Below are 25152 nucleotides of genomic sequence, written 5' to 3'. Positions count from 1 at the left end.
ATATAAATGTGTATACACATTTATATATATAAACCACAATTAAAAAGAAATAGTGTCAGAATACACACACACACACATATACAAAACATTTGCCGTTTAAATATTTTTACATGAACAATTCTTTGGCACAAATTATATCCATCATGTTGTGCATCCATCACCACTATTCATTTCCACATTTTTCTATCACTCTTAACAGAAGCTCAGTGTCCCCTAAGCAATGACTCTCTGGTTACCTCCCGCCCCTTGTAAACAATAATAAACTTTGGTCTCTATACACTTGCCTATTACTAGACATTTCATGTAAGTGGAATCATATAATATTTGTCCTTTTGTGTCTGATGTATTTCACTCAGTTTAATGTTTTCCAGGTTCATTCATGTTGTAGCAGGTATTAGAACTTCATTTCTCTTCATGGGTGAGTAATATTCCATTGTATATATCTGCCACATTTTATTTATCCATTTCTCCATTGATGGACAGTTAGGTTGTTTCTACTTTTTGGCTACTGTGAAAAGAACCACAATGAATATTAGCATACAAGTAATCTGTTTGCATTACTGCTTTCATTTCATTTGGATATATACCTAGGAGTGGAATTACTTGATCATGTGGTAATTTTATGTTTAACTTTTTGAGGAGCCCCAAAACTATTTTCTATAGTGACGGTACAATTTTACAGTCTCACTAACAATGAATGAGGATTTCAATTTCTCCACATCCCCACCAACACCTGTTGTTTTCCTTTTTCTTTTGATCTTAGCCATTTTAACAGGGGTGAAGTGATATCTCATTGTGGTTTTGATTTGCATTTCTTTAATGACTAATGATGTTGAACATCTTGTCATCCGTTTATTGGCCATTTGCATTTCCTCTTTGATGAAATATCTACTCAAGTTCTTTGTCTGAATTTAATGGGTTGTTTGTCTTTTTGTTGTTAAGCTGTAGGAGTTCTTTTTATATTTCTCTCAATCTGTAGGTTGTCTCTTCATTTTGTTGATAAAGTCCTTTGATGAACAAAAGTTTTCATTTTGATGAAGTCCAGTTTAGCCATTTTCATCTGTTGTTGCTCATGCTTTCGGTGTCATATCTAAGAATTCATTTTTTGAAACTAAGTCCTGAAGCATTACCCCTGTGTTTTCTTCTAAGAGTTTTATGATTTTAGTTCTTACATTTAGGTCTTTGACCCATTTTTCAATACAACTATATAGAAGCAAAGGAGCGCTGGCGGTACAGTGGTTAAGCACTTGGCTGCTAACTGAAAGGTCAGCTGTTCGAACCCGCCAGCCACTCCACAGGAGAAAAATGTGGCAGTCTGCTTCCATAAAGATTACAACCTTGGAAACCCTATAGGGCAGTTCTACTCTGTCCCATAGGGTTGCTATGAGTCGAAATCTACTTGACAGCAATGGGTTTTCTATAGAAGCAAGCTTATCAAAGTGTAAAATCTTTGTTTTATAATAAATAATGTGAACAACAGACAACCCTGATCCTCTTGATATACTTAATCCTAATCCCAGTTTTGAGGGACTTGAATTTTTCAAATGAGTGATTTCTTAATGGTTTGTTTATTGTTTACTATTTTAAAAAGAGAAAGTCTAGCAATTAGATGAATATGTATTATTGTTGTTAGTTACCATCGAGTCAATTCTTACTCATAGTGACCCTATGTGTGCAGAGTAGAAACTGCTGTATAAGGTTTTCAAGACTATGACCTTTCGGAAGCAGATGGCCAGGCCTGTCTTCCGATGCACCTCTGGGTGGGTTTGAACTGCCAACCATTTGTTTAGTCGAGAGCACTTAACTGTTTGAGTCATCTAGGGACATCATGTATACATATATACATACACAAATATATGTAAATATATTCTAAGAAATATATACATATATGTGTATTATTGTTGTATGCTGTTGAGTCAGTTCCAACTCATTGAGACCCTATATGACAGAGCAGAACTGCCCTATTGTGTTTCCTAGGCTTTAGTCACTATGAATCGGAATCGTCTCAATGGCAATGTGTTTTTTTTTTTTTGGTTTTAATCTTTATGGGAGCAGATCACCAGGTCTTTTCTCCCACAGAGCAGCTGTGGGTTCGAACTGCTGACCTTTTGGTTAGCAGCTGAGTGCCTAACCATTGTGCCACCAAGGCTCCCGATATATGTGTATATGCATGTGTATATAAGTGTATGTGTGTCTGTGTGTGTGCGTATGTATGAATGTATGATTGTAATGAATGTATGAATGTTATGCTTTTTTTTTTTTTTTAATCTTGGTCCAAAAAATTTTAATTTACCAAATGATGATATATTTGTTAATAAAAATTCTGGAAAAAATGTGAAATATTTATTTGGGAATTCCTTGTGCAAACTGGATCTAAGCACATATTATGATCCAAATATCCTTCAATCACTCCCAATATCTAGTATATCCCCTCCAATATATTGATGGGCCAGGGAAAAAAATTTAGGAAGATTTTAAATACGTTTGTTGAATGAATGAAGTGGTAGCATAATAACAGTTCTTCAATAAGGAAAATGTGTCACATGTGTAGATTTTTGAATAAGATACAGAATGAAATGTTATTACTAAATAGCTAATTCTGCTTAGTGATTAAGTTCATTTGAGATATAGACCATTAATGTAGAGTTAATTTTTTAGTGAATGAGAAGTTTATTTAAAGTGACTTATGATCCTCTTTGGGATAAATTAGAGTTGTAAATAGATGATTACATGAAACTTTTTCAAGTGTCCTCTTTAAGACAAACCACACATGTCTCTCATCATGGTCTTTTTGACCTTCTATCCTACTCTTGGTGGACCCTGGTGGTATAGTGGTTAAAGCACTAGGCTGCTAACCCAAAGGTCAGTGGTTTGAACCCACCAGCCATTCTGGGGGAGAAAGATGTGGTAGTCTATGGGATAGTTCTTCTCTGTCCTATAGGATTACCATGAGTGAGAATGAGTTAGGTTTGGTTTTAGTTTATCCTGCGCTCAATCTGCTTCTATAAAGATTACAGAAAACATATGAGGCAGTTCTACTCTATCCTATAAGGTCACTGTGAGTTGGAATCAACTTGATGGCAATGGGTATCCTACTCTCAAAGGAGCCCTGGTGGTGCGGTGGTTAAGTGCTCGGCTGCTAACCAAAAGGTGGGGTATTCAAACCCACCAGCCACTCCGCAGCAATCTTCTTCCATAAAGATTCATCCTTGGAAACCCTATGGGGCATTTCTACTCTCTCCTCTAAGATAGCTATGAGTCCTAATCGACTTGATGACACATAACAACAACATCCTACTGTCAAACCCTTCTCTACTCAGACTTACCCCACATCAGCAGTACAATGGATGTCTGAGATGGGGGGATGCTCAGCCATAGGGTGAGAGTATCTGTTCATCTGACTTCATAGTCATTGTTTTTTAACTTGAAAGTTTAATAGTTTGTAATTTGGGGAATGTTAAAAGACCCACTTGTCAAAATTATCCATGTCAAACCAGAAAAAAAAAAAAAAACACTGCTGTCAAGTTGATTCCAACTCTTAGTGACATCATAGGGTTTCTGAGGCTGTAAACCTCTATGAAAATGGACTGCCACATCTTTCTCCCAAGGAGCCACTGATGGTTTCGAACCACAGAACTTTTGGTTATCAGTCTATAGCTTTAACCACTGCGCCTCTTGGATTCCTTATTCCCTGTCAACCAGCACACACCAAATATTACTGCTTCTGAAATGGCCTGGTGAATTAGAAGACTGATTCAAAACGCATGTGCTAATAATATATGACAGGGAGTATGTGATGAAACCTCTCTAACCTTCCGTTTTCTATTCTATCGAAGGGCATAATCATACTCAAGTAACCCTTATCTCGGATGTAGTGGAGAGACAACATTCACAGCAAGATCTCAATAAATATTATCCTTCTTTTCATTCACTGTTACTTGACTACCTCTTTCTTTATATAAACCAAATACAGGTTGAAAACTTGCGCCACTCAGGCCTGCAGACCTTTGTCAAATTCTTTCTCTGTTTTCTTGAAAAGGATTGTGGTAGGAATTGAATATGTATATGTGTTATAAGACTCTGTCTGACCTAGCAAGGTCTTTGATAGGGCGTGAACGTACAGGCACTTGGCAAAGTTTTAATATGTTCTTGATTTATTCTTCCCCGTAAATATTACTAGCTATTTATACTTCTTTAGTTTAGAAAAGTTCCTTTGAAGACTCAGTTTCAGCAATCCATCATGCTAGAAATTATCTCCATTTGATAATCCAGGTGGTTTATACGGCAGGGAATAAAGCGTATACTCCCTATTTTGGATGGGTTGTCTTCTCCCAAGTTATCTCAATGTGATTGTCCCACAACTGAGATGAAGCATGGGCTTCTCCATAACCAACTAAATGGATTTCACTTGTGAAGTTCAAAACTGCATTGTTATCACCAAGTTTTCAAGAGACTCAAAACCAGAGTTTCTCTGGGTATTTAGACATTGAAAGCTGGTTTCCTACTACAAGTGAAATCAGAATCACAACCCTTGAGGATTTGGAGAGTTTTATCTTGTGTCTAAATCTATCTTCCTGTGGGTCTAAGAGGGAGTCTCCAAAATAGCACGGCTGCTGAATCAAATGTAATGAATAGTCTTAGGCATTTTATCGGCAACCACTCCGAAGAGTGACTGTTAATATAACATGATCCCTGCCCAGATTTCAGGGCTTGAAATGAGATAATGGTGGCAGGTAAGATAAATTTAATATAGCAAGGAGGCTGAGAATCCTTTGAGAAACAGTATCTATTTCAGTGGAAATATATTTTATTTGTATTTTTAATTTTATTTATTTTTTTAGCCTGCAGGGAAAAATTCATCTTTCCCAGGAATGAAAGTTCCAGCAGGGCCAAGCACAAGCACAAACGTTTTAGTAAATGAATAGTAAAACTGAGCAGTCTCTATCTCATCTACTGTAAGCTATCTAAGGAAAGGGACAGCAGCAGAAATATTGCCCAAATAATGTTTATTTTTATTTGTTATAATTGCAATAGTTTGGAGTTCTCCAAGCAGTTCTTACTTAAAAATACAAAATGAGGTTTTAAAATGTGAGTTGGAAAAAATGTGCTCTATACTAACGTATGCACTATATCTATAGAATTACTTTTCCTTCTTGGTGACTTATATTCAGGAATGACTTACTTTGGCAAAAAAACAAAAAGAAATCAAACTCTTCATTGAGTAATTCAAAGCATGTTTTCTATATATTTATATCTCTATTGAGAGTTGAAGTCCTCATCAGCTCTCACTTAAAAGTATTATAATAGCCTCTTATTAGTCTCCCTGCAGCAAGTCTTTCTCCCCTCTCAAATCCATTCTCCATATTACCTGCAGAGTGGACCATGCAAAATGCAAATGGGATTGTGTCTGGCTCCTTTTTTGAACTCTTCTCTGGCTCCTCATCATCTCCAGGATAAAATCTAAGCTCCTTATCCCAGCATTCTACCCCTCCATGACTTGGGCTGTGTCTGCCTCTTCAACCTCATCTTCTACTACTCTCTTCCCTGGAAAACAGTGTTCAAACAGTATCAAAGACTAATGTGATTATAGATCCAGCACGAATCCTGCACCAGTCCTGTTATCTCCAGCTTATGTTTCCATTCCCTGTCCCCATCCTGTCTTTGTATCTTGCTAAATCAACTCTGATCTCAGAGGTTTCTAACGTCTTTCCATATCTACTCACTTCCACCACCAAGTTGGACTAAATGTTTTCCTGTTGAATTTCTGTAACACCCTGTGTAAAACTCTAAAACTATTACATTCTACTAAATTTACCTTTCTGTGTATTTGCCTGATGAAAATTGTATGAGTAAAGAGACTCATTTGTTTATTTTTCAGCACCTAAACTTTTGGTTAGAATCTGCTTTGTGCTCAACTGATATTTCTTTAAAAAAATCACCTAACGTGCTGTAAGAGGGGGTGTTTTACATTTAAGTGACTTCGGAGAAAAATGTATGCAGGAGTAGAGAAAAAGAAGGCATCTTTTTAAGGAGTACTCATCATTCTCTCCTTCTAGAAGTGAAAGCTCAAGCGTAACAGGTTTGCCTACATATGGTTTCTTAGGATAGATATTTAGAAGGCAGGAAAAATGCCTGCAGCAACAGATGATGGACAGAGGATTGCTTCCAAAGCCTAAAAGTGCTGTGGAACTTTATGACCCAGCAGCAAAATGTAAAATATGCTCTAAGAGTTTCCTTTCTTTCCCCTTTCTTGGCCCCTGCAATGAATTTTGGATCAACTATCTCTGCCCTTAGGAAGAGAGGATGTTTCCATATGTTTGACTGGCACAGCTATACATGGTGGTTGGCAGGCCAACATTGGATAGTGATTCATCTCGGTATAATGGGTTTAGTGCCTCAGCTAAAAATATCATTCCCAAGGTGTTATTTAGAATCTCAGGTTCACCTAGTTTAGAGAAAACACCAAACATCATGACCTAATTCAGTTTGGTTGATAAGGACTCAGTTATTCTGCTTATTGATCTCTTGTCCCTGGATGAGGATTTGTCAGGGGGAGATTTATGATGCCTGAGTTAATGGGATTTTCTCCAAACAGGTGTTCTATTCAACTCTTATGAGAGTGAAAAGGATGGTATGAAGGAGAGCTAGGAGAAAGGAGGGTTTTAGAAAGAGCTGAAAGGCAAACAGATTAGACTCTGATTGTTCAGGCGGGAGTGGCACAAAGAATAATGGGCAAATCTCATTCTGTTTGGTTGGCAATTTATGGGAGTGTAGGATTGTCAAGCTGATTCTGCTTTTGACTGTCTGAAACAAAGGAGAAGAAACTTGCTATGATCGGTGCTTAGATATCTGCTATGATTTAAGGCCTGGGATCTGAGTATCCTGAGAATTTCTACCAGAAATAGATGAAATGCTAACTCAATATGAAGTTTTGGCTCATCACATAGAAAGCAATTTCCAAAGCACTTTGCAAAATGACTTGGTACATTTTGACTACAAATGAAGACAAAAGAATTACTGTTGGACCAAAGTCGTGGCTTGGGTAAGAATCTGAAGATTCTACTGAGATTTCATTGGGTAATTTTCTTCCTAGGCTTATGACCTTTTGAAAGAAGAATCATGACTCATTAAGGTAAATGTGAACTTGATAGCCTGGGTAACTGGGAATCCATATGGCAGGGAGGCCTTTGGATGCTCTTTAAGGCCAGCATTGCCGAGGTTCAGGGACTGAATATAAGCCAGGTTGCTGTGAGTAGATGTCGAAACCAGATTTCAGACAGTCCTCACCCAAGTGTCTACAAGAAGCCAAAAGGAGGGGAAAGGAATGTACTATGTGATAGGCATTTATATATTCTAATATACATATATATACATATACATCGTTGTTGCTGTTGTGTGCCCTCAAGTTCATTCTGACTCATAATGACCCTATAGGACAGAGTAGAACTGCCCCATATGGTTTCCCAGGCTGTAATCTTTATGGAAACAAATTGCCAATTCTTTTCTCCTGTGTAGATGCTGGTGGGTTTGAACTACCAACCTGTCAGCAGATGAGTGCTTAACAATTGTGTCACCAACTTTGTGTATAATATACGTATGTATCTATATACACATATACATATATAGTATCTATATATACATGCATACGTAAACATACACACAAAATTGTTCTTCTCAGTGGCTGTTATTATCTTTCATTTTAGATGAAGTGCAACATTGTTAAGTAAATTATGATAGAGAGCTATAACTTGAATTTATGTGTGTCTAGTTCAAAGCCATACATACATAGTCTTTCCACTAAGTATAGCTGGGGTTCCCAAATGTTGCTTGGCTGCCTGTATCAGAATCATCTGGGAAGTGTCTTTAGAAATACAGCTTATTTGAAATAATCATCTTATCTCATCAAAGATTCTAATTTAGTAGGTCTTACATGAAGGCGTTGGAGTTACTGGGTGGTGCATCAACAAGCTGTGCTTCTAACTGAAAGGTTGGTGGTTTGAGTGTACCCAGAGGTACCTTGGAAGAAAATCCTGGCAATCTACTGCTGAAAAATCAGTCATTGAAAATCCTGTGGAGCTCAGTTTTGCTCTGACACACATAGAGTCACCATGAGTTGGAATCAACTCGATAGTAATGGGTAACTCGTAGATGAAGGCCTTGGCATTGATATATTTTAAACATATCCTAGGAAATATGAACTTGCATGCAGGCTTGGACACCCTAATAGCACATCATGCTATGAAGACAAGGAGTATTATATAGGAATGGAGACACGTAACCTCATGATTCTAATACTACACCTCAGTCTGTTGACTTTGTGTTGAGCTATATAGGGACTTGTTTTCTAGTTAGCAAAAGCTTGAGCACCAATAACCCGCTGCCTGCCCCCGCACCCATGAGTGCACCATTCCTTTGTCATTGGATTAGTCAAGAAACAGTGTGGTCAGGTGGGAGGAACACAGGATGTCATTAGAGATGCTGGATTTATATTTTGACTCTGGCTCTTGCAAATTATTTTAAAAAAAGGACTTAAGCAAGTTTTTCCATCTCTATTAGCCTCATCACCCAGGTAAGCATGATCCATATTCAATTTATTTTAAGTGGTTATTTTGAAGAGCTAATTAAATAGCACACCTTAACATGGCTTTTAAGCAAAAAAAAAAAAAAAAAAAAATTATACAGAAGTTAAATTTAATTTAAAATTTTAAAATTCTCTGTCAGATTATTATATTAACAGAGATTTCAAATTACCCACTGTAAAAATGGCTTGGGGGTGGTGTCTGACCTCCTCTAACTTCACAAGGGAAAAGGACAATCAAGATCAACAGCCCGAGGCTGACTCCCATGAGGTGGTGATTAGACATGCATTCTGTCCGATGTCTTTACAATTCTGACACCAGCCATCCCTCGCACAGCACTCTCTATTTCTCTGCTGGGTTGGATTATTCATTGCAATGGCCACACCGAACTCACAGACCATACTCGAAGTTTTATAGGATTTATTAGGGAAGTAACTGTTATAATTCAGGCTCAGGAACACTCAGGATACAGTTCTTTCATCAGGACAGCCTCTTCCCAACTATGCTCGACAGCATGCCCCTCCCTGGCCCTCAGTCTCTGCCCAAAGGCACTCAGCTTTCTTTCTCCTTGGGTCCAGAAGCCCACCGTGCTGTCTCCTGCTGCCAGGTCTCTCCTGCCACCATTTCTCATCGTCTTCAGGATTGCAATTTGCTCTTTCTCTCTCTTAGTCTCCTGCTTCCAGGAGCTTCTCATTGCTGGGATCATGGGGCCAAAGGATGTGCTCTCCACTCCTGGCTGTTCTTCCTTGGTAGTGGTAGGATCGTCGTCTCTGCTCCAGAATTGACTCTCTTTTAAGGCGAAACTGACCAGTCCCCTTGGTGGGCCACAATTACACTATCACACAGTCCTGCTCTATCACCTGGGTGAGAGTTACAAGATCATGGCTAGAAAGGCCACACAAAAGTAATCAATTACACCACGCACACATTAGTAGAAAACAACTAGCAAGGGGATGTTATGTTTGCTTTTGAAGACATTATTTTCTTCCGTGTTCAAAGGAGATTATCTTTTCATATTTCGTTTTCTTTGTCTAGAATTAAAATTAGTTAGTAACTAACCATCACCTGGGTAGAGTGGACTAGCAAGAATAATTCATTTGGTGTGGTGGCCCTAATTTTGGATATTTACATGTTAGGTTGGTGGCACAGTGGTTAAGCACTAGGCTGCCAACTGAAAGGTCAGCAGTTCGAACCCACCAGCTGCTCCAGGGGAGAAAGATATGGCAGTCTACTTCTGTAAAGATTACAACCTTGGAAACCCTATAGGGCAGTTCTACTCTGTCCTATAGGGTTGATACGAGTTGGAATTGACTCGATGGCAATGGGGTTTATATATAAATATAATATATGCATAAGTATATATAATATGTACTTAAATAGATATCACATATAAATATATGTACACATATATATATATATATATATATACGTATTGTTGTTGTTGTTAGGTGCTGTCAAGTCGGTTCCGATTTGTAGCGACCCTATGTACCACAGAATGAAACATTGCCTTGTCCTGAGCCATGCTAACAATCGTTGTTATCCTTGAGAACATTGTTGCAGCCACTGTGTCAATCTATCTCATTGAAGGTCTTCCTCTTTTTCGCTAACCCTGTACTTTAGCAAGCATGACATCCTTTTGCAGGGACTGATCCCTCCTGACCACATGTCCAAAGTATGTAAGACGCAGTCTCGCCATCCTTCCTTCTAAGGAGCATTATGGTTGTACTTCTTCCAAGACATATCTGTATATACATACGCATATACATATATGTATTCATGTAATGTACCAGGCAGACGAATAGTCAAACCGACTCTAGAAGCTGTTTTAAAAGCATAAATGTTAAACAAGAAGGAAAAAAAGCTTTATTAAGTTCTTTTTTTTTAATAACAGTTATCATTGATGGCACGTGACAACAACATCGTTATCCTATGCATACTTACATTATCTCATTTAATCCTACCTCAAACTCTATGAGGCGGGTCCTATTTTTGTTCCCATTTCAAAATGAAAGAATAAAGATCAGTTGGAGCAATCAAATATTTTCTCTATGGCACAGGATTTGTAAGTGGCACAGCTCAGATTCACATTTAGCTTTGCCTGATCACTGAACCAAGGCTTTATCAATGAGGGCCATCAGCCTTTACCAGGTGTCTCATTAAGCAGTTACACTGGCTTTTAAACCGTGCACAGTTCTATTTAAAACTAGCTCCTGGGAGAACGATGGCTTCCTAGTGTCTAAGGTACTGCGATTGTGTGGTAGCAGGTTTTTCGCAGATACACCCCAGAAACTGAATACACAGAACCAGGGCATCTGGTGAAAACTCAGGACTCAGTTCCTGCTGTTCTGAACACAATTATTTTAAAGGCTTATAAAATGCTATTTCATATTTGCCCGTTCTTAAGAACAGAAAAACCATACACTATATAACTCAAATACTCACACACACACACGCACATACACACATGCAAACACACACACAGGCGTCATGACTTCATAACATGAGGGAACCATGTTAGTTATAGATCCTCCTTTGATACCAGCCACATGCAAGGTGTGAATATACATTTGTGGTGAATTTTCATTTTGGGATTTTATTTCACCAGGTGATTTGGCCTCATGTCCAGCTGGGAGAAACTAAGGGGAGGGAACATGCTTTAATTTGACTTTGACACATTATTCTCAAGGATTCTTAAAAATAGAACCTAATTTATTGTTTTGAACAATTTGAAGAGAAAACAAGTGATCAGTTTTGTTCCGGGCTCTTCTCCCTCTGGTAACTGGCTTATATCATAAGGTTTTATTTCACCTGAATATTCTTATTGAATTTGGCAATCAATCATATAGTCTCAACTGTATTCTTCTGTCTTTTATACAAATGGTTTTTGCTCCTCTTTTGTGAAATGTGGTTCTAATTCAGCTTTGTTTTTCCTTTTTGGTTTTACCTTTAGAGACTTAAACTAAATTTAATTCTAGTAGTAACAGCTGAATTTGTTGAGTGCCTATTATGTGCCAGGCAAAGAACCAGAGGGTGGCTCTCTATACCTTGGCTTATTTGTGGAGTAAATGAACTTCTCACCTAACTTGATGTAATTTTAGAGGGTCAGGGTTATGAAACTGTAAACTCTATCCCTTGCAATGTCTAATAACTTTCTAAAAAGGCACCTATCTACTGGAACAGGACCCTTATTTTCAAGGTGGACGTGACTGCGTGTGCTTTATGATGTTGTTGTTAGCTGTCATAGAGTCGGTCCCCAACTCATGGTGACCCTACGCACAACTGAAGGAAATGCGCCTGGTCCTGTGCCATCCCTGTGATCGGACCATTGTGATTCATAGGGTTTTCACTGGTTAGTTTTTGAAAGTAGACTACCAGGTCTTTCTTCCTAGTCTGTCTTAGTCTAGAAGCTCCGCTGAACCTGTTCAGCATCTTAGAAACAAGGAAGACTTCACTGATGGATGGTGGCTACACGTGGAATGCATTGTCTGGGAATAGAACCCAGGTTCCCACATGGCGAGTGAGAATTCTACTACTGAATCACCAATGCCTCATAACTCCTTCTTGTGGAGTTTTGAATGAGATCCATTCTAAATAACTGTTGTAGTAATTTATTTTCTTTCATTACTACAGCTAATGTTGAAGTAATCACAACTGGCTAACTAAAACCTCTGTCAGAAGTCAGCCAATCCCTCTGGAAATCATATAATGTGTATACAGCCAAAGGAAAATTCTTATGTTGTTGGGGAAGGGGGGAAGGGAAGTAATAAACTGATAGTGTTGAATTTTACCTGAACCCTGTGATACTGGAAAACAGCAATGGTTAAAGAAATCCCCCCACCATTTGTGTTCAGTAAAACAGCTCACTGCAAATGACCACCCTTCCCCTATGACTTAGATAAGACTCACAGACATCCCTTGTTTACCTGTGACAAGGCTAGACACAGACTCCCCAAATTCCTGTTCCTGCCTCATAAATGAGTAACCGAATTTCTTGGCCCCATTGATCAGTTAGAAACAAAGAGCCTGTGAACCAAAGTGTGGTTAAGCTTCTGTCCTTCCCCCAGTCCCTGAACTTTGGCCCTCCCTCAGCCTGAGCCTACATACTACATCTCTTTCAGGGTCCCTCCTGAAGAATAGGCTGACCGCAGTGTAAAATATTCTGATTTACTATCTGATGATGTCCCTTCTTCTTCCACTTCCCCACACCTAGTTTTTTTTCTAGCTTTGTTTACTCTCAGTCTCTATAAAAGAAAGCACCTTTCCTAACTCCTTGAGACGTTTGCAGATCTTATGACCAGTGTTCCCCCTATTATAGTAGTCTCTTTCCGCTGTTAGTACAATAGTCCCTTTACTCCTATTCTTTCTGACAAAGCCTTTTCCTATCAAAATCTGGATTTGTTTTTTTGACAAAATGAAACCATACCTTTAAAAAGTTACTCCTTGAGAAACACCAAAAAAAAAAAAAAAGTCTTAATTTAAATTCGTCTTTATTCTACATGTATCAAATGAGCTGAGAATGTTTTTGGAGAGCAGCAAAACTTTTTTAAAAATCCCTATAAAGTGCCTGTTTAGATTAATTTACACTACTAGACAATAGCCAGGGGCCTATAGTCTTGAGTCCTCCAAAGGCAGATTGATTCAACTGGGGTAGTCAGAATAAAAACACTTAAGGTGGAGTTGAGGATTAACTAGGTAGAGATTCAGATGCTATTTGGTGCCAGGTTCTTTCAGACCTGTTAAAATGGGGCTAAACATGTATCTGAAAGCGTTAGAAGGGATTTTTTTCTTTTAAGAACTTGGTAATAGTCTAAAGTTAGAGGAATGGACACCTGATCACCTGTAGAGCCCTCATCATTCCTTTCCTTTCTGTAAGAAAATGTCATCATTGTTACTTGAAGATGCCCCAGGATTCAGGATTAGGATCAGATGGACTGAGAAAGCTGCCTATACCTATTGTGGATGCCTCAAGACTCAGGTACAAAGGAAGATTCATTTCAGTCGGGTTCCTCTGAGGCAGAGAGAGGGAGAAAAAGCTCTAACGTGACCAGGATTAAGGAGAAAGGGCATGGGGACAGCTAGAGAAGCAAAGGGGATCCCTTCTGTATGCCTTCATTATAAAGTGGGCTACAAGCACAGATGATGGATGGAACTCAGAGAGGTACAAGGAGAGCATCTCCTTCTCCATATATAAACCAAAAACCAAACCCGTTGCTATCGAGTCACTTCTGACTCATAGCAACCCTATAGGACAGAGTGGAACTCCCCCACAGGGTTTCCAAAGAGCAGCTGGTGGATTTGAATTGCTGAACTTTTGGTTAGCAGCCATAGGTCTTAACCACTGTGCCACCAGGGCTCCTCCCCATCTCTAAACAAGATTAAATAGAAGCCTCACCACCACCTTCAGTGATTATGCAGCATTCATCATCCTTGACCAGAGGTGAGCAGGGTCTTAGATAAGGTACCATCAAGGACAGAGAAAGACATTTTCAGTGACTTTTAGGCACTCCAGTTTTTCATCAAAATCAGTTTGTTCTGAAACTATTTATATGCTTGGTATTCAGTCAATTGCTTTTATTTCTTTTCTTTTTTTTTTTTTAATCACCACATGCCATAAAAGTGTGTCTTTAACTGTATATGAAGCACAAAGCTTGAGCTGTTCCTTAGAAAGGACATGTAATTTTTGAGCAAGCAAATTTAAAATGGGTGAAAGACCAGTAATGAAAGAATTGTGAGACGCTGAGCTTGCAAGAAATGGACTGCCTCCATTGGGGCTGGCATTCTGATATGAGCAAGGGATCATTTTGTCCTTATATATATCATTTTAAACAAAAGTTAACTTTTATTTTATGCTAAACTACATTTCCTAGCTTTCTGTGAAAACTGTTAATGTGAAAAATATAAAGAAAACTGCATGTATGTATATATGCATACGTATCTTAATATGCCATGAACACTATTGAATATTGTGCTTTTGTCTGGATGGGTTTTCAATGAAAGCTATTTTCCATAAGATTTTTTTCTGATTACAATTATAATATCTTCCATCCAGGATTTGCAGTTTAGATATAGACTAGAACATAGAAATTATGTAATAATCAGTTGGCATTAAAATAAAATTATACTTTTAGAACTACTTTCAAGAATCACTATAGCTGCAGCATTTTTCCTAATGATACAAAAAACATGTTTAGTCATAACTTTAGTTGCACACTCAAGAATTCAAAGGAGAATTCAGAGATAGAATTTAAATGATATTAGCCATGTATGGTAACTATACAGTGCAATGCACGCACAATTTTTGACTATGGAATCAGCAGTAGGGATTTTTTTATAGTTTACATATAAACATTAATTGAGTCATTGCAGGATTAGCTTTGCTGTTACAAATAATTAGTGGCCAGAACTATTTGAAGATTTATATAATATTTAGGAGAAGACATGATACAAGATGCTGAAAATGAAGATGTCGGTGTGCATGGGCAAAGAGTTTGAACCTCCATACTTGCTATTACTTCTGGTAATGTGCTTAGAATCAAGGCTCACTATAGAAGCTTATGCATGTGAGAGAAAGCAGATACACAACGTTGCTATGTATTTTCTATAACTCCTACAGAAGCTGAAGTTGATGGAATAGGTTATGGTCTGGGTTTGACATATTCTTCTATTATAAATTAATGAAAATGGAAAGAGTGGACAAGGTGAAACCAAGATGCCTCTTTTCCAAACGTGATCCAGTGACCCAGAGAAACACTCTGCTGTGGTGACATCACCGTATTCATGACATGAATATCCTCTCACACCTGGTGGATGTGGTAACTGTCAACACTGGCTTCCTGTTTTAAAGCCGTAGCTGTATTTCCTGGAAAACTTCCCAGTGGTAAAACTGTCTATAATTTTAGCACAGACTTTTGATTTAGACATAAACCATTTATATTATGTAGTAGAGTTGTGATCAATTTCTGATACCAATTTCTTAATGCTACCTGTTCCTAGGATTGTGAGGTCTCTGTGGAGGATACTAGTAAATAATTATATAAATTTACCTTCTGAAGGAGCTGATCAATAGGGAATAAATAAGATTTATGCGTATGAGATAGACAATAATTGGAAAATAGTTACATTGGATGTTTACAAAAAATCTTAGCCTATTCTGTAAGCCTCCACATGTCTCACCTGTACTTCCTCTCTGGTCTCCTCATGAACCACCCTTGAAATCATACTCTACTTCAGCAATGTAGACCTTCTGTCTCTTCCTCAAATCCCCTTTGCTACCTCCAATCACAGGTTTTTTGCATATGCTGTTCCCTCTGGTGGAATACTCTTCCCCATTCTTCCAATTAATTTAATTAACTTTTGCTCTTTGTTCAGTCTCAACGTAAGCACCACTTCTTTGTGGAGTTCTTTTATGACTCCTCACCCACCCTCGTCTGTGCTCTCTTAGAATGACGTATCTCTCCTTTGTAGCAAATATTTCAGTTTGTCGTTAGATAAATATTTGTGTGATTTTTCAAAAGAAATATTTGAATCTGATTCCTTCAAAGGCTAGTAATGTCCGTGAAAGTAGAGATCGATGATATTTTATTATCATTTTATCTCAAGCCCCTTGCAAGTTCCTGGGCTACAGATAGGTAAATCATAAATGTTAGGGAAATGATTAAAGTCCAGTCTTGTTAAAGGAAATCTGAAAGTGGGTATCTCAGAGTGGACCATGCTAATCAGCTTTGAGATGGTCACAGAGGATAGAGAGGAGATGCCTAGATGAAGTATAGTATTATTTTTTCAATTTTAGAAAAGGCATAGGTGAGAAGATTTTCAAAGAGATGAGAGATCATGTGAAGTGGTAAAGCACTCAGGCTTTGGAGTCAGAAAGTCTGAGTTCAAAATTTGGCTGTGCCAGTAACCAGTAATACTCAGGCACTTTATTTCCCTTCTCTGAGATTTGCTTATTTTATCTCTGAAATAGATATAGTAATGGCCTGCTTCATGAGTTATAAAGTTTAAAGTAAGATAATGCAGTATTTCTCAAGTTTCAATCATTTGCATTCTATATTTATGATTTTTAAAAAATCTATGGTTCACCAGTGTTGATTAATTAATATTTTTCTTCAATTTTGGTTTTTACATAACTTATCACTTCTTTGCTCTTGGGGCAGATGATAACTAGTGATGCTGTTTTATGGTTCTCCTGTTTTGATTGGCCTAAAGCCTCTTTTAAAACACCCATGTTGTTCATCAAATGGGCACTAGTTCAGGACGTAAACGGAGGTAGGGAGTTATGGTAGGAAAAAATCAATTTAAATAAAAATTTATTAATTATGAACAGCTGAATACAGATCATTCTCTGCTGTAACTACACCATCTGTCTGTCAGTTTGTCTTACTGTGGTGGCTTGCGTGTTACTATGATGCTGGAAGCTATGCCACAGATATTTCAAATACCAGCAGAGTCACCCATGATGGACAGGTCTCTGCAGAGCTTCCAGACCAAGACTGTGAAGAAAAGCCTAGCAATCTACTTCCTTAAATTAGCCAATGAAAAGTCTATGGACCACAATGGGATAATGTTTGATAAAGTACTGGAATATGAGCCCCCTATGTTGGAAGGCATTACCCATTAATCACAACAATAAACTCAAACATTCCAATGATCGTGATGATGGTGCAGGACTGGGTAGCATTTTGTTCTGTTATACATGGGGCTGCCATGAGTCTGAGTCGACTCAACAGCAACTAACAATAACAAGTCAGAACCTCATAACAGAGGAAAAGTTTGGTAGTTTGTGCCCTATACAGTGGTACTTTGCTGGGATGGTAATTTGGTCTCCCAAACCAGCAGTCCTAGCCCCAGGCTGCAGTAGGCCTGGACACTGGAGGAAGGCATGTCTGTTTGTCATTCACCAACCCCCAAAGAGGCTCCTTTTGGTAATCCTCACAAAGGCATAGTATGAGCTACCAGTAGTTATGGAATCAAGAATTTAAAAAGGAGAGGGTAAGTAGTTTGGGGTCATACGTGGTGATCATTCATAATGCTCAACTTGCTTTTATGAGTTTTTGATGTGTTAGGGGAATGGGATAGCCCTGCTTAAATTGCTAGGAACGTTGTGCAATCGAATTTAGCAGCAATTGAATATACCACATAGTGTTGGAAGCTATTAATTTTCTGGATACACTTTCAGATACAAAGCTCGATTTTGCAAAGTAATAGGGTGAATGCTATAAAGCCATCTATGAAAGTTTATTTGTATCTTTTACAATGGGGAAGTCAGCTTGGTTTTGATAGTATTATGTCTAGCTGTTTAAATACTTGAATATGTCGGCCCTCCAATTTGATTTAACATGTTAATTAGGATAAATTTTCAAGTTCTAAATTGCAGTCACGCTTTTCAAGTTTGTTAGTTCAAGGAGTTTGGCAATGTAGTTTTAGTATTCTAACTTGCTTTTTTTTAAGCTTATCTTACCTGTAGTTTGAACCATATGAAATTGCCAATATTTAACGATATTTATTTAACCTAAAAAAAAAAAAAAAAGGCTATTTCACATGATTCAATTTAATGGAAAGCTTTCGGAGAGACCATATGTGACATTTCAGTCTTCAGTCACCACTACCCACCTGAGAAAAAGAAAGCCAATAATCACCTTACTTTAAAAGGACGAAAGATATGCGATTAGTATAAATGATCCCTGTAATATCTAAATATTGCAGGGAAAGTCCTTTTGATAAATTCAGAACTTTAGAAGAAATAACAATATGAACAGTGTCTTGATTCATTGTTAACATAGATTATGATCACTCATAGGGTAAAGATCTTTAAATTACACAGATGTCGAATTCTGACATTTGTATCTTGCCAAACAACACAATTATCTGTAAACTCACATTTTTAGGATTCATTTCACTGAGTACATTTTCTGGGATATAATGTAGACCGACGTTTCTGCTCATAATGGCTCTGTGAAGGACAGGGTGAATTTATTTTCTACCTCCTTCTTCTTTTTTCCAATTTATTAGTCAGAAGGACAGAAATAATTATAAGGTGAAGATGAATGACCTGATCTTCATCTCTGAATCCCCCACCCCTTTTCTTTGCATTATTCATGTTTCTTGGCTGGTTTCAGTCAATGCAGAACAAATACTAATTCTGACTTACTGCAGCTTCCACCATATTTCTCCCAGGAATTTCTCTGAAGTGGGCACCTTTCCTTTGCCGCATAATGAAGGGATATCGGAGCTAAAAGGTACTAGCCTTTAAATATCTTGTGTTCTCCTTGCATTCCTGTCTAATCTGAGGACAGTAAAATAAATGGGAGTCAATAGGGAAAAGAAGGTCAAGCTTAGAGATTTTCAAGGACTCAGAAAGCGAAAAATTTACTCTTGTTCTTCTGAGAAGAACACTCTTTCCTTCTTACTCAGTCCATGTCGCCTTAGTCTTCAGAGTTCTGTGCTTTTCTGAGATGGAGGTGGTGGGAAGGGCGGGAGTATATTAAATCTCTGGTGGACAGTACAGCTCTGACTTTTTACGCAGAGCACCCCACCTATCTCTGAATGCCAGGAAGTGAGAAACACTTTCTATTTCAGTACCTGAGATCCCTGACCACTTTGAATTGATTTTTCATTTTGTTGATGGAATGGAATAATTTTAAAATTGGGTCGTGATAGGAGACTATAAAAGCATGCACCTAGAAGCAGTAAGAGCAAGTCCAATCCCTGATGGACTTTCTATTTCCAAGGAGTTGCTCAACAGCTTAAGGAGGAAATAGTAGGGAACAACTTAAAGGCTTGGGGTTCAAAAGAGAAATGGGTTCTAGTCTTGGTTCAGCCACTAAGGAAGATTCTCTAGAGACTCATATGGAATGATGAAGGTACACACATAGACAAACAATGATCAATGGGATGACAGATACCTTGGCTGGAAATGTATACTATCAGACGATTGTTAGTCTTCCTCTAGTGTATCAATTATATAATCCTGAAGACAAGGACAGAATCGTCTGCATTTTGGATATTTGCACAAAATATATCTGATGCAGTTAAAACTCTGGAAAACATACTTTGGATATTATTAGCATAATCATTGTCTAAGGAGATTCATTTTAGAACATTTTAGGAAATAACCATTTCACATTTTACCTCAATTCAATTTCACTGAATAGAAACAGAAAATGGAACCAGGTAGAAGTCTCTTTTGTTATTTTTCTGTTGGAAGAGTGAAAGGTAGGAGGACTCATCTTAGCAGGAATTCACAGTGAGAAAATTCTTTCCAAGTTTGTGTAATTACTGTTTCTTCGGGGGAAACCTTTCTGTGCAGGGCTTCTGACTGCCAGCCTGGGATGAATAGAACAGGTTTAATTTTTCATTGGAAGGGTGAGAAGTCTGTGTTTTAAGGGGCACCAACTTCTCCATCATGTTAAATATGAATGACTGACGCTGCAACACCTCTCTTTAATGTGCTTTGTTTTGGTGCATGACCAAGCCAGGAAGATGAAAACTCCCTTGGGGACTGATACAGAATATAATTTGCTCTGCAATTTTGGTGGTAAACATAGTAATAAATTAAAAGTTGTAATGAATATGCATAGAAACACCCAGAATCCTCTTCCTATCCCTGTGTATTCATCAGAACACACCATTTGTCACCTCTACAGTTCTCTAAGAAAATATGTATGGACTGTGGCAGCCATCAGAGTGACTTTAAGCTCACTCCTCATTTCTTCATTAAATGTTTTCCGTTAAATGTTTATTTAAATTTTTCATTTCACAAATACCTTTCAGAAACACCTCGCTATTCTGGAATCCAACAGGCAGCTCTTTTTTATCTTGCCTAGAGTGAAAGCTTTTCTTTGCGATGTTGCTTCTATAGTTTCTAACACAGAGACTCCGAATGCAGTCAGAGAAATCCGCAGTGGCCAGATCATGTAGGGATTTCTAGGCCAAAACAGATAATTTGGAATTTAAAACAAAAAAAAAAAACTGCAATAGCAAGGCCATTGGTTGGAGGGAAGTAGTTGTATCTGGTTTGATTCTGAAAGAATCATTCTACTGGAAAATGGGCTATGGAGGAGCAAAAGAGGAGACCAGGAGAACAGGCAAGAGACAATTATAGTAACCCAGCCTACTAATGGTGGTAATTTAGACTGGAACCCATCCAACTGTAATCTCCGCAATGGTAAGATTTCTCTTTCATTAATCTCTGAATGTCCCTGGGTGGTACAAAAAGTTAAGTGTTCAACTACTAGCTGAAAGGTTGGTGGTTCAAACCTACTCAGTGCCACCTTGTAAAGCAGGCCTGGTGATCTGCTTCCAATAGGTCACAGCCTTGAAAACCCTATGGAGTACGGTCTACTCTGCACATACGGGTTCGCTATGAGTTGGAGCCGACTTGATGGCAACTGACAGGAATCTCTGAAAATCCAGCCACTGGCCTATCATAGACCATAGAACAACATAAATTAATTTTTAATTAATTTTTTAATACAGTAAAAGGTGCATATGTTGTTGTTGACAAGGACTGTCAAGTCAGTTCCGACTCATAGTGACCCTATGTGCAACAGAATGGAACACTGCCCAGTCTTGTGCCAGTCTCACAATCATTGTCATGCTTGAGCCCATTATTGCAGTTGCTGTGTCAATCCATCACACAGAAGGTCTTCCTCTTTTTCACTGACCCTCTACTTTACCAAGCATGATGTACTTTTCCAGGGACTGGTCCCTCCTGATAACATGTCCAAACATCACACAGAAGGTCTTCCTCTTTTTCACTGACCCTCTACTTTACCAAGCATGATGTACTTTTCTAGGGACTGGTCCCTCCTGATAACATGTCCAAAGTATGTGAGACATAGTTTCGCCATCCTTACTTCTAAGGAGCATTCTTCTTCACCAACACCATAATTCAAAGGCGGCAATTCTTCTTCAGTCTTTCTTATTCATTGTACAGCTTTCCAGTGCATATGAGAAGATTGAAAACACATGGCTTGGGTCAGGCACACCTTATTCTTCAAGGTGGCATCTCTGCTTTTCAACAATTTAAAGAGGTCTTTTGCAGCAGATTTGCCCAATGCAATATGTCTTTTGATTTCTTGACTGCTGCTTCCATGGGTGTTGATTGTGGATCAAAGTAAAATGAAATCCTTGGCAATTTCAATCTGTTCTCCATTTATCATCATGTTGCTTATTGGTCCAGTTGTCAGGATTTTTGTTTTCTTTATGTTGAGGTGTAATCCATACTGAAGGCTGTAGTCTTTGATCTTCATCAGTAAGTGCAAGTCCTTTTCACTTTCAGCAAGCAAGATTGTGTCATCTGGATAAAGCAGGTTGTTAATGAGTCTTCCTATAATCCTGACGTCCCATTCTTCTTCATATAGTCCAGCTTCTTGGATTATTTACTCAGCATACCATAAAAACACCAATATCTATCACAATGTATAAAAAAACAAATATATCATTTTATTAATATTTAGAATGTAAATAAAACAGTATAAAAGCTTCATTGTAAATATTCCCTTTAGAAATGTTTATTTTATTTTTGAGCTGGACTAGCAAAACATTTTAAAACATAAGACTAATCGTATTTGTCCTGAACATTCTTCCTTTGCTTCCTGATTAACTTGTCTATAGGAAGAAAATGTGTTCTTCATTGCTCTAAAGATATTTGACATATAACGAAAATTGATTTCATTTTCTTTGCATTTTTTTTATCATTTCAGCATGCATTAATGGATGCTGCTTAGGGAGAATAAGAATTTGGAATGCATTAGAACAATAAATTTTGCTGAGAAAAATGTTATCTGTTAATATGTAGTAAGTATTTTTATTATTTTAAATTAATTGGTAAATATTTAAATTCCTCCATTATAGCTTCCAATACAGTAAATACTGGGAGATAGAACCCACATAAACAAAAGCCCTTGGGGTCCTCAAAAAATTGTCAAAGAATAAAGAAGTTCTGAGAACAAAATGCTTGAGAATTTCTTATGTACCATCGCAGTTGCTGTCAAGTCAATTCTGACTCATAGCGACCTATAGGACAGAGTAGAACTGCCCCATAGGGTTTCCTAGGAGGGGCTGGTGGATTCAAACTGCCAACCTTTTGGTTAGTAGCCTGAGCTCTTAACCACGGTGCCAGCAGGGCTCCCTTATCTACCATTATTCAGCAATTCCACTTTATTTCTCAAAAGAAATGAAAACATATGTTCACACAAAGACTTGTCAAGAACGGTCTTAGTAGGTTTATTTATAATGGCTCCAAACTGTAAACAACCCATCAACAGAGAATTGATAAACACATTGCAGTACCTCCGAACAATGAAATATTAATCAGCAATTAAAATGAATATTGATATGCCTTACAACATGGATGAATCTCAAAATTATTATGCTGAATGAAAGAAGTCATTCTCAAAAGAGTACATATTTTATGATTTTATTTACGTGAAATCCAACATGAGGTAAAACTAATTTATGGTGACAGAAATTAAACAGTGGTTCCTCTGAATTTAGGGAGATTTGATTTCAAAGGGACAAGAGGGAACTTTCTGGTGTGTTGGAAATGTTCTTTATTTTTGTTTGGGAGGTGGATATAGGGGAGTATACAATTAACATAGCTCCTTGATCTGTACACTTAAGATCCGTACATTTTACTATATGTAAATTAAACCTCAATTAAAAGATATTTTTACTAAGCCCATGTCTTAATCATTATGAAATATGTAAATCCTAGCTCAAAGGTAAGCTTAGAAGAAGAAGTATTAGACTAAAAATAAGTAATGTTGAATTGGCATAGAGGTAAAACAAAATACTGACGCAAGAAATCATGTGATTTTTAAATTTAGGAAAAATGAGAAGTAAATGGAAAGCAATCATGTGGACTTCAAATCATATATAATTTAATACATCTAAGATAAAATAAAAAAGGCTCTTGGGATAGATATATATTAGGAGATTTTGTCATTGCTTCATGTGGTACCTCTTCATAAGACAAATAGCAGGAATTGATACTATTTTTAACACGGAATACTTTTAAGGAAAGTAGTTAATAAATAAAGCACTTCATTAATTCAGGATAAGGGAGATAAAAGGAGGCATGGCCCTTGCTGTCATGGAGTTCATATTATTCTGAAAAAAAAAAAAAAAGTAATCATTAAATAACTCCAATTGGAGGAAGTTCTCTGAAGGGAAACCCCAAGTGATATGAGAATGTACAACTGGCAGAACCTGACCAGAGAATGGACATAAAGAGAGGTGTCCTCTCATCCTCCTTAACTTAAATGAGATTCAGATGATCAGAGATGATCCGTGGTATGCTTGATAAACGATCTCTCCTCTTTGAGTTATTTTTCCAATTTAAAAGCATTTACAGCATATTTTCAATCCTTCCAAAGAGTTAGGTCATTCTAAGTTCACCAAGGAGAGCGGTCAATTTTTACTCTGGAATTTGTGCAAATGCAGCTTCACCTAACATATTACTACTCTCTTTCACACCTAGCTTGGCTACAGTCCTTGTTGCAAAATATCACCCATACCGGTAAACTACTTCTTTTATCTCATTCACAAACTTTTTCTCTCTCTGCTTTGGCATTTAGTGCTTCTTCCTCCTAGAATTCCTTTAAAGACATACAGACTGAAAACACAGTGATTAATGGTGGGTAGACTACAGCTTCAGAGTTACTGGCTTGCCTTTTATTTTTTCTGGAATACTTGACTGTAAGGAATAAGTGCTCCAAGTTTATACTCAGAAAACGTAGAATTGAAAGAACTGTAGAATTCATCTAGACAGAGTAGAACTGTCCCATAGCGTTTCCAAGGACTGCCTGGTGGATTTGAACAGCTGACTTTTTGGTTAGCAGCCATAGCTCTTAACCACTGCATCACCAGGATTTCCCTAATAACATTAGCTAGCATTTATGGAGTACATCTTATAAATCTTCTATATATTCTTATTTAATCCCCAGAACAATGCTGTGAACTATATTTTTACTATATGTTTTATAGATGAGACAACTGAGGTAACTTGGGCTTTGTTACTAATAACTAGCAGAGGAAAGATTTGGCTCTTTCTCTGAATTTGTTTGCAGACATAAATGTTATAGCCTTCTGCTTCCTTATCCAAGTTAATGTTCACTTTTACAGATATATGAGTTCAACCAAGTGGCCTAAACTTAAGTTCCCTTAATCAAGTTTAGTGCAGAGTTGAAATTAGACCCAAATCTGACTTCCAGTTTTTTCTTACTAGTGACTAAGGTCCTGGAGATTACAATCTCTCACGAATAATGTGCCCATTTGTGTAAAAATCTCACACACGCATGCACACATACAAAAACAGTTGAAATATGAAGGACCTGGTTTGATAATTCTTGTATCGCATGATTTTATCAAGATTAGGGATGATTCTTTATATAGAATCCTTGTAAAAGTAAGCACTTAAAAAATCAGATCCTGCACAAATCAAAACCACTGGAAATAACAAATGTTGGAGGGGCTGCAGGGAGATTGGAACTCTTATGCACTGCTGGTGGGAATGCAAAATGATACAACCATTTTGGAAAATGATATGGCACATCCTTAGAAAGCTAGAAAT

This window comes from Trichechus manatus, unplaced genomic scaffold, assembly GCF_000243295.1.
Source record: "Trichechus manatus latirostris isolate Lorelei unplaced genomic scaffold, TriManLat1.0 scaffold00006, whole genome shotgun sequence".
Lineage (NCBI taxonomy): Eukaryota > Metazoa > Chordata > Mammalia > Sirenia > Trichechidae > Trichechus > Trichechus manatus.
This window is presented reverse-complemented; position numbering follows the sequence as displayed.